The 12,824-nt window shown below is 50.6% G+C and overlaps 1 long non-coding RNA gene across 1 annotated transcript in view; it reads right to left on the reverse strand.

The window, feature by feature from the left end:
* LOC104848801 overlaps positions 1–12,824 on the reverse strand; it is a 59,660-nt gene that overhangs the window by 23,953 nt on the left and 22,883 nt on the right. The window lies entirely within an intron of this gene.

Here is a 12,824-nt window from a genome sequence, read left to right on the forward strand (position 1 = left end):
AATCAAATAAACTCATTAATAAGAACTGATACATTTGTCGTCCTGTAATATGAAAGATACTACCTAAATTACTCAACGCACTGAAGTGGATTTTTGTTTTTTGGTTGTTTTTTTGTTTTTTTTTTTTGGTGCCAGGGTTCGAACTCAGGACCTTGCACTTGCGAGGCAGGCGGCAGCACCCCTGAGCTACATCCCCAAAAAAGTGGATTTTTTTTTAAAGCCATAGCCCGGGTGAGGAGAGGCAAGCGCCCCAAAAGAGTCAGGTGTGTTGGGCCTGAGGTACACAGCAGCACGGAGACACCGGTGGGTTGTGCTCAGTGAATCCTGCAATGCACTGCCCAGATTCCCCTTCGGAACTGGAGGGCTGATCACTCCAGATGCGGAAGAAGCTGTCAGCTGCTAACTTGCAGCTGTCAACCTCTTTGGGGATTACAGCAGCTGAACTTGACCACCGCGCCCACGATCGTTCCTTCTGCCACTGGCTGCCCATACCCAGGGACTGACCAGTGTGGGGAGAAGGCCAGGCTCTCACCCCGATGGGACAGGGGAAGAGTTCACAAAGAACCGGGGCTTCCCAGGGGCGGGTCAAGGCGTCTGTGAGACGGACCCTGCTTCCCTTCCGCGCCCATCCACACCCCGTGATCCTGAAGGTAGCCCCTAGCGACACCCCGCTTTCCAGTCTCCATCACAGTGCCTATTCCCCAGGAATCCTCGCACTAGTGGCGCACAAGACAGCAGTTCCTGGGCCTCAGGATCTAACCGGATATAACAGAAAAGGATCCCAAAGCAATTTACAGATTGCCAATTGCGTCTGTTCCTGCTGCCCCGCGCCTACACTACCTTCCTGAGGAAATAAAGTTACCCTTTGTGATCAGAGCGGAAGTTAGGGTGAAGCGGCAACCTGACGGGCCTTGGGATCCACTGAAGGGGTTGGGGAAGCACACTTCCGGGTATGTCTGCCCGGGTCCTGCAGGCACGGCCTTGGGCTCTGGATCTGGCCCCTCAGCTGTGCCTCTTGGCGCTGTTTCCCTGCCTGCTTCCTGCCACCATGAATCGATCCGCTTTGCCCCACTACGTCCTCAGGCCATGGACTTAATACCCTGAAATCACGAGCTCAATTGAACCTCTTCTCCTTGAAGCTGGGTCTGTCAGGTATTGTGTCCAAGCAGGAGGAGGAAGACTACGTAGTCCACTTTCTCCAGAAAAAACCTCTCCTTTCTCCCCAAGCAGTGGAGATTTCTTCCTGTTCTGACTCCTGCAACATCTTGTGTGTGCCTTTTTGCCTCACGCACTGGTGTTTTCTCATTTTTGCATTTTCTGCAGTTTTGCCATTGAGCCCTTAGGTCAATGAGGTTCCTACGGAGAGCTGGTTCCCTGAGCTATGCAATGGGAGTGACATTAGTCCTATTTGTTAAAAGAGCAAACAGAGCGCCCACCGCAGCCCGAGGCCTTGGAAAAGCCTCTCTCCAGCCTCCCCAAGGGCCATTCCGCTCCAGAACAATGGAATGTGTGCCCTTTCTCTGCTCTTTCGGAGGGGAGGGCAATAACAAGAGCTAGAGGTGGACATCTGTGCCTAGCGGTTGGCTTCTGACTTCACACACCACCCTTTCAGGGGCTTGGCTGTCTACAAAGAGGAGCAGCACTCTTCGTGGCTTTGAAGAGAGGAAAGATACACACAGGTACTCCTTAGTGGGCGCCCTGCTGTCGGCTTGCCCTCAAACATTGAAATCTCTGCCTATTTTTAGGATCAGAGTTAATTTTCTGGCTTGATGTAAGCAGTCAGCATGGGGGAGGTAGTTAAAACAGAAAGTATTTCACTCTAAGTAGAAACCCAAAAGAACTGAAAAGAGGGAGTAGAGCAGATATTTGTACACCCACGCTGGCTGCCGCACTATTCGCTGTAGAGGAAAGGTCCTCTACGTACGGCCGTCAGCAGATGAACAGGTAAACAGAAGGTCACCTGTACCTGGGACAGAACATCATCCAGCCCCTAAAGAAAGGAAGTTCTGACCCAGGCTACCACACAGTGTTACGCTAAACAAAATAAGACACAAAGGGACAGATTTATGTGAAATATCTAAAAGAGTCCGATTTGTGGAGCCAAACAGTGGGTTAGAGGTAACGGGCTGGGGGAGAGTGGAATTGCTCCTTACTGGTTACAGAGTCTCCCTTCAGGGAGATGAAAACCCTGTAGGATTAGGTAGTGGTGACCGTTGTACTACATGGTTTATATAATTGGTGCCACTAAATGGTACACTTCAAAATTATTATAATGGCAATTTTGTTACATGTATGTTACCACATTTATAAAAGTTAATATTGCAGCTGGGCATGGTGGTGCATGCCCATAATCCCCAGCACTCAGGAGGCTGAGGCAGGAGGATCACTGAGTTCGAGACCAGCCTGGGCTACATAGTGAGTTCCAGGTCAGTCTCAAGTACATAGTGCGACCCTGTCTCAAAAAAAAAAAAAGTTAATATTGCAATGATCTAAAATTGGAGGGGGGCAGGGAAGCACAAGGGCTCAAGTTCAATCCCTGGTACCAAAAAAAAAAAAAATTGGGGCCAGTGGCACCATACCTGCTTCGAAAGCAAGGTCCTGAGTTCAATCCCCAGTACCAGGAAAACAAAAAATAATACACACACACACACACACACACACACACACACACACACAATTGTTTTATTTTACTCTGAGTGAGTTGTTTGAATTATATCTCAATAAAGCTCTTATTAAAAAAAATAGATATTCACAGGGACTGGGGATTGAACTCAGAGGTGCCATGCCTGCCTGGCCAGCACAAGGTCCTGAGTTCGATTCTCAGTACCAAAAAAAGAAAAGTAGATATTCACTATAATTGTTTATTCTGGGTCAACTTCAAAAGAGCTATATAAGTTTGAAGACATAAAGAAAGAAATCATAATTGGGCAGGAGATGTGACAAGGTCGCCCACGGTTCCCCTCTTCTCCTGGGACCTGAGGCAGCTGTCAGAGCTGCACAGTCACCAGAAAAGTCCCCAGCAAAGCTTCTAGGGAAAATCCAGGTTGGCTTCAGACAAATACAATCTCCCAGGACTGGGGTCACTTCTCGTGGCAGCTGAAGATCCTGGATCGGGGTCCCTAGAGCGAACCCCTTTGGCCCAGAGTGAAGGGTTGGCTCCGGAAAGACTGGAGATGGGGATGAGGGTGGGTTGGTGGAGAAGGGACCTCAGGGGGCCACGAAGAGATCTCTCTGAGGGAACTCAGAGCCCCCCGGACCGGCTGCTCAAAGCCCGAGGACGCGGCACCTGCTGCCATGCACAGTCGCGGCACGTCTTCCCTCGTAGGTCGTGTCCCTCCGCCGCCGCGCACGGAGCCTCAGGGTCGGGGTCCGGGCAGGCCCTTCTCCGGTGACAGCATCCATAGCTCCAACTCAATTGAACACAAGTCCGTCCCTCGCCTCAGGTAGGTGGCAGGCACTCAGAGGCCCAGGAGGGCGGGTGGGGCACCGGGCGATGAAGCCAGCCCAGGAGAGTTAGCAGGTCACCGTAGCCAGCCACTTGCTGCCATGTGGGAAAGGAGCCTTGGGTTATCAGAACTTCTGAATTTTACAGAGAAGCCAGAATAAGATTTTAGGTGAAGTCGTTTAATATTTCATTTCTCGCTGGCAATTCTCTCAATTTTAAAATAAAAAACTAAAGCCACCTTCCAGGCCTAAAAACACATGCCTACGGCCAGGCGTGGTGGCGCACACCTGTAATCCCAGCACTCGGGAGGCTGAGGCAGGAGGATTGCTGGGAGTTCGAGACCAGCCTGGGCTACATAGTGAGTTCCAGGTCAGACTCAACTACATCATGAGACCCTGTCTCAAAAAACAAACAAACAAAACCAACCACATTCCTACGGGCTGGCTTCAGCCTGTGATCTGCTGGGTTCTGATCTGTGTTTAAAGGTAACCATTGATGTCAGAAACTGGCAAAGTGCTAATAATGAGGAAACCAGCACCCACACGTGGGCCTAAGAGCACTGGGCTCGCTCATTTGCCTGCCAAATAGAAATCGTGCTGCCATTTATTTTGATTTAATGGAGTTTTGGTTTTTTTTCTAAACATCTTATTTCAACCTCACATTGATTATCTTAGCAGTGACTACTGAGGGTCCAAGAGCTCACTGGTTTGTGTGCAAGAGCACAAGGGTAGCATCCAGTTGCCCCCTTTGAATAACACCAGGACCACTTCCTGAGCCCCTGGGTAGGTACCCTGGGAAGGCAGCTGAGGCAGGCTAAGGGCTTCAGGGTGAGACAGAAGGCCGCTAACCCTCGGAGCTGCAGGTTCCTGGGTTGCAAAGTGGGAACCCTAAAATCTACCTCACGGCCTGCATCCTTGACAGTTATAAATGTCCCCATGTGTACGTGACAAGATCTCTTCCCAGCAATGCCGAGCCTGTTCCTGCCTGCCCTGTACATCTTCTCCGTGCTTCATCTTACTTAGCAGGTCCAATTTTTAAAAAATTTTTAAAATAGTTATCTCTATTAGAGGTAGATTTGTGGAAGACGAAACTCAGATCCATAGTCAACTCGGTTCTCTTCTTAAGAACAGACTCTTCTTTAGATTTATGCTATCAGGCTCCAAAATAATGATGGCTATTGGTATTCTTTCTCTTTTAATGAAGAGGCCAGGGGTGTAGGTAGGAACTCAATAAATTCAGTTATGGGGAGACGGGGGGTTCACAGGCCAGGGAAGGGGTTCAAGCGTAGCATCCACCACCGAGGAGGGAGACCTCCATCTTGGTTTCTCAAAAGCACTCAGCCTTTTCCTCGAGAGGCCCCTCTGACCCATGGGGACCTCTGTTCCCTGAAGAAAAGACAGGAAAAGAAGTGATGCCTGCTGAGCGCACTTTGTTTTGATGCTTTCCGCTTCTTCCTCAGGGGGTGGCCCCTCTCCACCAGGTAGTGATGCTGGAATCCTGTTGGTTCTCCTCTGAAAGACGCTCACCTCCATCTTCCCCTTCATGGCCCCACTGAGGGCCTCACCCGTTTGCCCTCACGCCGCCCCCCTACTCCCCACCAGAAATGTTTTCCAGGAGGACAGAGGTGGACTGGAAGATGACTAAAGTCAGGAAGCCTTGCCCCATCTGTAGTCCCAGCCACTCAGGAGAACGAGGCAAGAGGACTGCAAGGCTGGGCAGCTTAGCAAAATCCTCCCTCAGAATAAAGCTCAGGGCCTCTCTGTTTGATCCCCCACACAGAAAAGAGGAAGAAGGAAGTGAAGGAAGAAGAGAGACGGAGGAGAAAGAAGAGGAAGAGAACAAGGAAGAGGCCACTTCTCTGAGGTGACCCCTAATACAAGTTCATTTTTGCCGGGCGTCGTGGTGCACATCTGTAATCTCAGCACTCCGGAGGCTGAGGCAGGAGGATCGCTGTGAGTTTGAGACCAGCCTGGGCTACATAGTGAGTTCCGTGTCAGTCTCAACTATGTGGTGAGACTCTGTCTCAAAAAAAAAAAAAAAAAAAAAAAAAAAAAAATACAGGTTCATTTTTTTAGGGCCAGGGATTTAGCTCAGTTGTTCTGCCTCACAAGCACAAGGACCTGAGTTTGATCCCCAGTACCAAACAAACAAACAAAGTACAAGTTCACTTTTGACTGTTTTATTGCCTAAGATTTCTAGATGGCAGGGTGACTTTTTCTTCTTAAAACTTTGATTTCCCGCTTTCAAATGTCAGAGGCAAATCTTGAGGGAAAATATATACTTACTCAAGGAAGTACAGGTGATGTAACTACCTGTTCTTTTTTCCTAGGACAGCAGAAACATTGGCTTAACACAGGCAATAGTAAAGTACTGTGGCAGGGTGTGTGTGGGTGTGTGTGTGTGTGCTCAAGTACGTGTGTAAAGAGAGGAAGGGAGAGGGAGAGGGAGAGATCCTTATGTGAAGAAGTTCCAAGTTGAAAAATAAGGGCCAGGGATTTAGCTGAGTGGTTCTACTGCCTGCCTTGCAAGCACAAGGTCCCGAGTTCGATCCCTGGCGAAAGAGAGAGAGAGAGAGAGAGAGAGAAGGAAAGATTAAATAAAAATTGTCCTAACTTTTCATGGGGTTCTGTGCAGTTTGGTTACAGCCAACCCATAGGGGTCAAAGTCTACCGTATCTGTATACCTCTAAGAGAAGGCAAGTGAAATACAGAGGGATTTATAACCCAGCGTCTCTGTATTCTATTGCTCATTTCCAAATCTCAGATAACTTAATGTATTAAATACAAAAGTAGCTACACACATACACACACACACACACACACACACACACACACACACACACACCCCAGGTCACAGGCCGAAATCCATCTTCTCCTGGCCAGCCTGAAAATGTTTCAGATGGCGTCTGTGTCCTTCGCCCTTCCTTCTCCCCTGTCCTGGGCAGACCTTTACTGCCCCGTCTGACCATAGTTCTGGCCTCCAGAGAGAAGACACTCTGGGGTCCTTTGCTGGAATCGTTTTCCTGTGCCTGAGGAGTTGTGGAAGGGACAGCTTCGTGTGTCTGCCCACTCTCCCTCCTCGGCCAGCCTTGGCGATGCGGGCACCTAACGGAAACACGGGGAATGTGACGGCAGACAGTCCCGGTTGGAGACACGGGGCAGGGAGGTGAGGCATCCCAAATAGCACGGGAGCGCTCGGACTGCAGCTAAGGGGCCACGTGGACAGGGGGCAGGTGGCTCTGGAGTCCAAAGTGTGTCCTGCCCCACTCAGGAAGAAGTCAACCCGAGGAGGGTCCCGTGGGATCCCAGAGGGGCCTGTGGTCCTCAGTGTTCCTGCTTCGATCATGGGTGGAAAACAGTCACACTGTTTAGAAAAGCAGTTCTCCTCCAGCGTGTCTGTCGTACTCAACTTGTGAGTCCAGGGCCAAGGCCTGAGAACACCCGCCAGAGAGCTGAGATTCCATTCTCCAAGCATCCTTATTTTTAGTTGTGGGAACAAGGGAGTTGAATTACGGTGCCATCGTCCCTGGGGCTGAACTCCGTCTGCTCCTGAGAATCTTCATGGAAAAGTCAGACCTGCTTTAGGGTTCCCTAGCCTCTGTCTCTGAGGGCTCCGTGTGCTCCCAGAACTACCGCTAAACCATCCGGATTTGCTAACCCGGTCAGGATCTTGAGATTTCTCTCGACCTGGTCTGCTCCGTCATCATTGCGCTCCCCCACCTGCACACCTACCACCTCGGGAATGCTGCTTTTAAAAGTCGTCTTTCCTTTAATAGAGAGCTGTGCGGATCAGGCGAGGCGGCTGGGTGGGGGAGGGGTGCTCTGCCGGTCACGGACTTCGGAGCGCAGGCTTGTGTTTGGGAACGCAGCAGGCAGCGAAGGCGCCTGGTCTTTTTTTGGAGAGCTGTCACCCCTCGGTCGAATGTCACAGTGCTCTCCTGATGTGCCCCGCAGGTCCGCGGGGTGGTTTTGACCTTTCCAGCGGGGCGTTAGGGTGGCGGGCTTCCCATTGGCTCTGAGTCTCGCTGGAATCAGTTGAGTAATTATGGCTTTCCTGGCTTCCCACCCCGATCTGATTAGCCTGCTTACCTAACCAGAGCCAGCAGGACCTGCCTGAAACCCTCTGCAGCCTTTGCTACTCAATCTAAGAAGCTTGTTTGCCTTGGCAGTAGCTATTAACTGCTGAAAGTGGCTCTCAAAACGTTTCCCGACCCGGAATTCTTCCTGTCCTCTGTATGCACCCCTCTAGCCCTCTCTTCCTCCTTGTCAATGTCTGTGATGAGAATGATTTGATCTCTGATCGCTCCTTTTTCTTGTCCCCCAGCATCACACTCTGGTGCTGGTGTGAGAAAGGATTTTCTGGGTAGGGGTGGGCGGTGGGCTGAGGCTCATGGGGGACAGGCTGCAGTGCCGCCTGAGGACCATGTAGCTGTTGCCCGGGAGAGCTGGCCCGCGCTGTGGCGGCCCTGATGACCTGCCAAGGAGAGAAGAGAGAACAAAGCCCAGGCGAAGCCGGGCGGAAGCCACGAACAGTGGACAGGACAGGACGGAGGCCGGCTCTCAGGAGGGGCAGCCCTGGTGAAGGTCACCCAGAGGCCAGTTGCCGGTGTGAGGTAAATGCCTTGCTCACTAGTATCCTAAGTCTCCTCTCTAGATCAGAGCTTCTCCAAAAGTTTTAGCCACAGAGACTTCACTTGAAATAAAATGTAGGTACAAGTCCGTGTTTCACAGCCAAAAAAAGCTGATAAGCTGGGGTGAGAGGATTCAGAGGTGAAGGAACCAGTTATCTCCCACTGTCCCGCAGTATCTGCCCCAAACATCCTGAGAACCTCTGCTCCCCTACAGCATATCCCCTCCTTTGAGCAGAAGGTCGCTGTAATCTTAGCTTTCCCCACCCCGACCCCCTTCCCAGGCCAGAGAACAGTAAGTGAGCTGAAATTCAAGTCCAACGTTCCTTGGGGCTGTTTACTTGGTGTCCCATGCTTAACAGGTTCTGCTGAGCCCGCTGGCTGAATCCTGCCTGCGACAGGCCAGGAAGGGGGCTGGGGGGCTGGCGTCGATGGCAGCAGACCCGAGGTGTTGCATGCCCGGAGCTTCTCTTGGCTCCTTCTTGCAGACAGATTCCTGGCTCTGTCGTCTGGGATTTCCTCATGCTTATATCGGAGAACCTTCTCAGATTTCACAGGAGGGATTTGGGGTAGGAGGGGAGAGACATGGAAATGTTGGCAGCCAAGAAAATGCTGCTTTTTGTTAAAAAAAAAGAAAAAAAGAAAAAAGATACTGGGCAGCACTTTGAGCTGGTATTAGCTGCTGTGTCCCTTTCAGTTAATCCAAGGACTTTGTATCTTGACAACTCCTGGGGCAGTGGAAGTCAGGAACGGGGTTCTGCTTCCAGCTTGCCTGTGAATGGTTCCAGGGGTTCCAAATGTCTTGACTTTCTAAAGCTGGCTCATATTTTCAATGAAATAAAAAGTTGGTCTCTGAGGTCTCCCGTGGCTCTACCTTTGTGTTTAACAGGTTACTGCCCGGCAAGCCCTCAGCCTCCCTTCTGGAGGCCCAAGAGACTCTTGAGGTGAAGTTACCCCAGCTAACATCCTGTGTGTTAAATTAAATCCATCTGTAACCCTGCGCAGGACCTCCTGGAATGAAGTCCCTTAGGCCAAAAGCAACCCATATGCAAAACCAAAGGAAGCTACGCCCCCCAGAAGTGACTGACAGCCACACTGTCCAAAGGGTGCCTTCCACAGTGATGGCCACCAGATCCCAAGATCCTCTTGTGCTGGGAGGAATATGAGGTTTTCAGAGAGAACCTGCCGGAGCAATCCAGGGAGGCAGGGAACCCTGAGCAAGGACTGCTACTGTTCCATTTCTTCAGGGCACTGTCACAGGTCAGTGCCAGGTGCACTGGGGTCCAGCACAGCTGTGACAATGTGGTCCTCATTCTGTCTGTCATGTGTCTTTACAGTCAATACCCATCACCTAAGAAGAGTTAGGTCTGTCTTGTCCTTGCCACCCAAAAGCCCAGAAAGGTGATTTATTCCATTCTACGTTGTAAGCAGGTCACAGTGGGTGGGGTGCTGGTCTTAAATCCCTGGGTTGTGTGTTTAGTGCTAATTCAACACATAGACTCCATGTGGGTCAATGCAGCAAACATCTCTTCAGCACAAGGATTCCCGAGTCGTCTACTGTTAACACGGTGCCCTTGAGAAAGCTGCTTGACCTCATCTTCATGTCTGCACCACCAAACAGGGACAGTGTTTGAGCTACCCAACCCCAGTGGCTGTTTCGGAAAGAATTAAATGCGATCCTGTATGTGAATAGAGAGGTAGACAATGCTCTAATAAAGAGTTGCCCTTAAAGCACATGTGCACAGAGTGAAGGGGATAAAACAGCAGAACATGGAAATAAAGAACCCTGAGTTGAGGCTTTGATTGGGCCTAGTATACTGTAAATGCTCAGTAAGTGTCTGTTATTGTGACAAGCACCGCTCTCCTCTGGACTAAGCTCCTGTGGTGGGTTCCCAGAGCCCTCGAACCCGAAACAGCACTTGCCCTGTGGGCTCTGGCATTCCTGGAGAACAGCGAAATGGGTCCATGTCCCTTCTCCATTCAGTCAGGCCCCTCATTCAGCCCCAGTTGGCTGCAAAACCTCCTGCAACCCCCTCTTCCTTTCCATGAACCCCAGGAATAAAGGCGATCATAGTGATCTGCCCCACAGTCACCCAGGAAGCAGCCCCTCCTCCGTCCTTTCCTTCAGGTACCCGCTACTCCACAGGGAGCATCAGCGTACACTGTGCACACAAGCCCCCAAAATCTAAAAGAGAAGTCACAGGAACAACTCGGGGTCTGCAGGGAGCTCCCTTAAGAAGGGAGACACCAGATACTGCTTCAAATAACTTTAAAGAATTGCCTTTGCCTTTAATTTCCCAGGTTGGGAACACAGAAGCCCCCCTCCTGGAGTCTGGGCACTTTTAAAGGACTTTCATTTCCAGGATGCAGCCTGTTTTGTTTAGCAAAGCATTGACCCTGTTGGTTGGTCCGAGCGTGGGAAGGGCGCACACCCGGCCTGCAGTGACCTGGCTCTGCCATTGCCACAGGAGTCACCTGAGCAGGTGAGAAGCGAAGGCTGAGCAGTCTGCAAGAGGTGGTGACCTGTTTCAGCCATGCATCCACTCTCGGTTCTTCAGTGGCTCCAATTCAAGCTGACCCGAGGTGACCCTCTCAACGTCCGGAGGAGAAGGGTCCCCTCCAGAGCAGGAGGAGCGGATAAGGTGGCCTCGGGTTCTTAGGGCCTCGTCCGACCAGCTGTGGCATCTCGTCAGGGACCTGTCCGTGTCCAGCCAGAATGCCACCTTGGCTCTGAGTCTGCGTTTCCTAACACCAGACGTGGGCTCTAAATGGCGGACGGCAGGGACCAGTCCCGGGATTTGCTAGGATGGTTCAGAGGCCTTTATCCGTGAACCCTGACCAAGCCAAATACTGGCCTCTATCACCCAGTTTCCATCAGTAAGTCAGAAAGTGAGCACCCGCAGAGTCCAACCTGAAGTCTGACCAAGGACACAGTGGCCACCCCAGAAAGCCTGCTAGGAGGCCATTGGGCCTCTTACTTGGGGTTACCCGGATCACCCAGCCTCATCATAGGATGTATGAATTTTCCCTAAAGGAGAGAATGACTGTCTTCATATTCATCTGAAGGGAGAAGGCATTGAAGTTTTCTCTGTGGAGATAAAAAAGTGTTTTGTACCTTAGCATAATGGTGCATGTTTATAATCCCAGCACTCTGGGAGGCTGAGGCAGGAGGACTGCAAGTTGTACCCCAGGCTGGGCAATTTAGCAACTTAGTTAGCAACTTATTTAGACCCTGTCTGAACATAAAAATAAAAACGAAGGGCTAGCCAGGCATGGTGGCACACGCCTATAATCCCAGGACTCAGAAGGCTAAAGCAGAAGGATCGCCATGAGTTCAGAGCCAGCCTGAACTACAAAGCAAGACCCTGTCTCCAAATAACAACAACAGCAACAAAAGGAAGAGGTGGTAATGTTGCTCAGTGGGAAGGCCCTGGGTTCAATTCTCAGCACCACAAAGTAAATTAGGAAGGAAGGAAAGAAGGGAGAGAGAGAAAAGGAAGGATTTTTCTAAATTTTACTTTTTCTAACCTCAAAAAGGGTTGTTTGTTTTGTTTTTGTTTTTGTTTTTAATTTAAGATGTTTTCTGAGGTGAAATCTGCCTGAGGTAAGATAACTTTTATTGTGAATCCCATTACACAGCCAGGCTAAGGCCCATAGTCACATGAGCCTAATTCACCCTTTCTCCAATAAATATTTGAACAGCATAAGACTGAAACAGCCTGCCAAGCGGAGCACAAGTCCCACCATTAACACAGCTGCAGTCACAACACTCAAGCCCCTGTGTCTGGCCTGTGACAAGCACAGCCCAGTTGAGACCCTCAGAGGCTGAATACAGAACTGGTTGTGGAACTCACCCCAGATGAGAACAACACCAAACTGTTTTTTGTTTTTGTTTTTTTAAGTGCAAGGCAAGGAAAGAAAGGATCCAACTTTTCCCTTGACAAATATTTCAATGATCTCCGAGCCTCCACCTAAACAGCCCGTCCCACAGGGGGGAGTCCGGCAGCACTTGAGTGACAGCTGTGAGGTCATCAGTCAGAAGTGAGAACCATCCCGGGGGAGGGAGGCCCCCTTCCACTGCAAAGTGGTCCGAGGTCACCCCAGGCAGCTGGGGCAGCTGGGGAGAGGAGCTGGGCCAGATGTATCCTCCAGAGTGGGCAGCAGATGGCCTGGTGTAACTGGGGCTGTGCAGAGAGTAACGCTGGAGTGAAATCCGAGGGAAGACCCGGAGCCCACGGAGAACACTGTTTGATCCATCCGGGAAATTAAGGGCAAAAGCAGTTAACTCCGTTTCCACAAAGATAGGTGTGTTCTTGGAGGGGGGGATTCTGTTCAAGAAATACTGTTTTGTTTTGTTTTTTAATACTGGACTTATAGTCTGCTTTAAAAGACAGTGGACTCAAAGTAGGAGCCGGGCTACGGAAGAGGGGAGCAGGAAGCCAGAAACACTTAGAAATAACTCAGGAATAGTTGCACTTCTGAATCCCAGAGTCATAAGTGCATGGCGCACTGAGATTGCTCTTCACCTCGCTGGGAACCAAGGGGTGGGTGTGCGACAGGCTGTGCACAAGGGATTGGGGGGTGAGCCCCAGGGCTTGCAACGTGGACAAGGCCTTCTGCTCACCTTGGATTGCTCAGGAAAGGGGGAACTGCCATAAAAGGGGCAAGAAAAGTGTTCAGAGTTTTGTCTGTGACAGTCCTGTGGCCAGATTTTCACACTGTACCTTTTTGTTTTTGATTGATTGATTGTCT

The sequence above is a fragment of the Fukomys damarensis genome, unplaced genomic scaffold (assembly GCF_012274545.1).
Source record: "Fukomys damarensis isolate Sample0158 unplaced genomic scaffold, DMR_v1.0_HiC HiC_scaffold_2, whole genome shotgun sequence".
Lineage (NCBI taxonomy): Eukaryota > Metazoa > Chordata > Mammalia > Rodentia > Bathyergidae > Fukomys > Fukomys damarensis.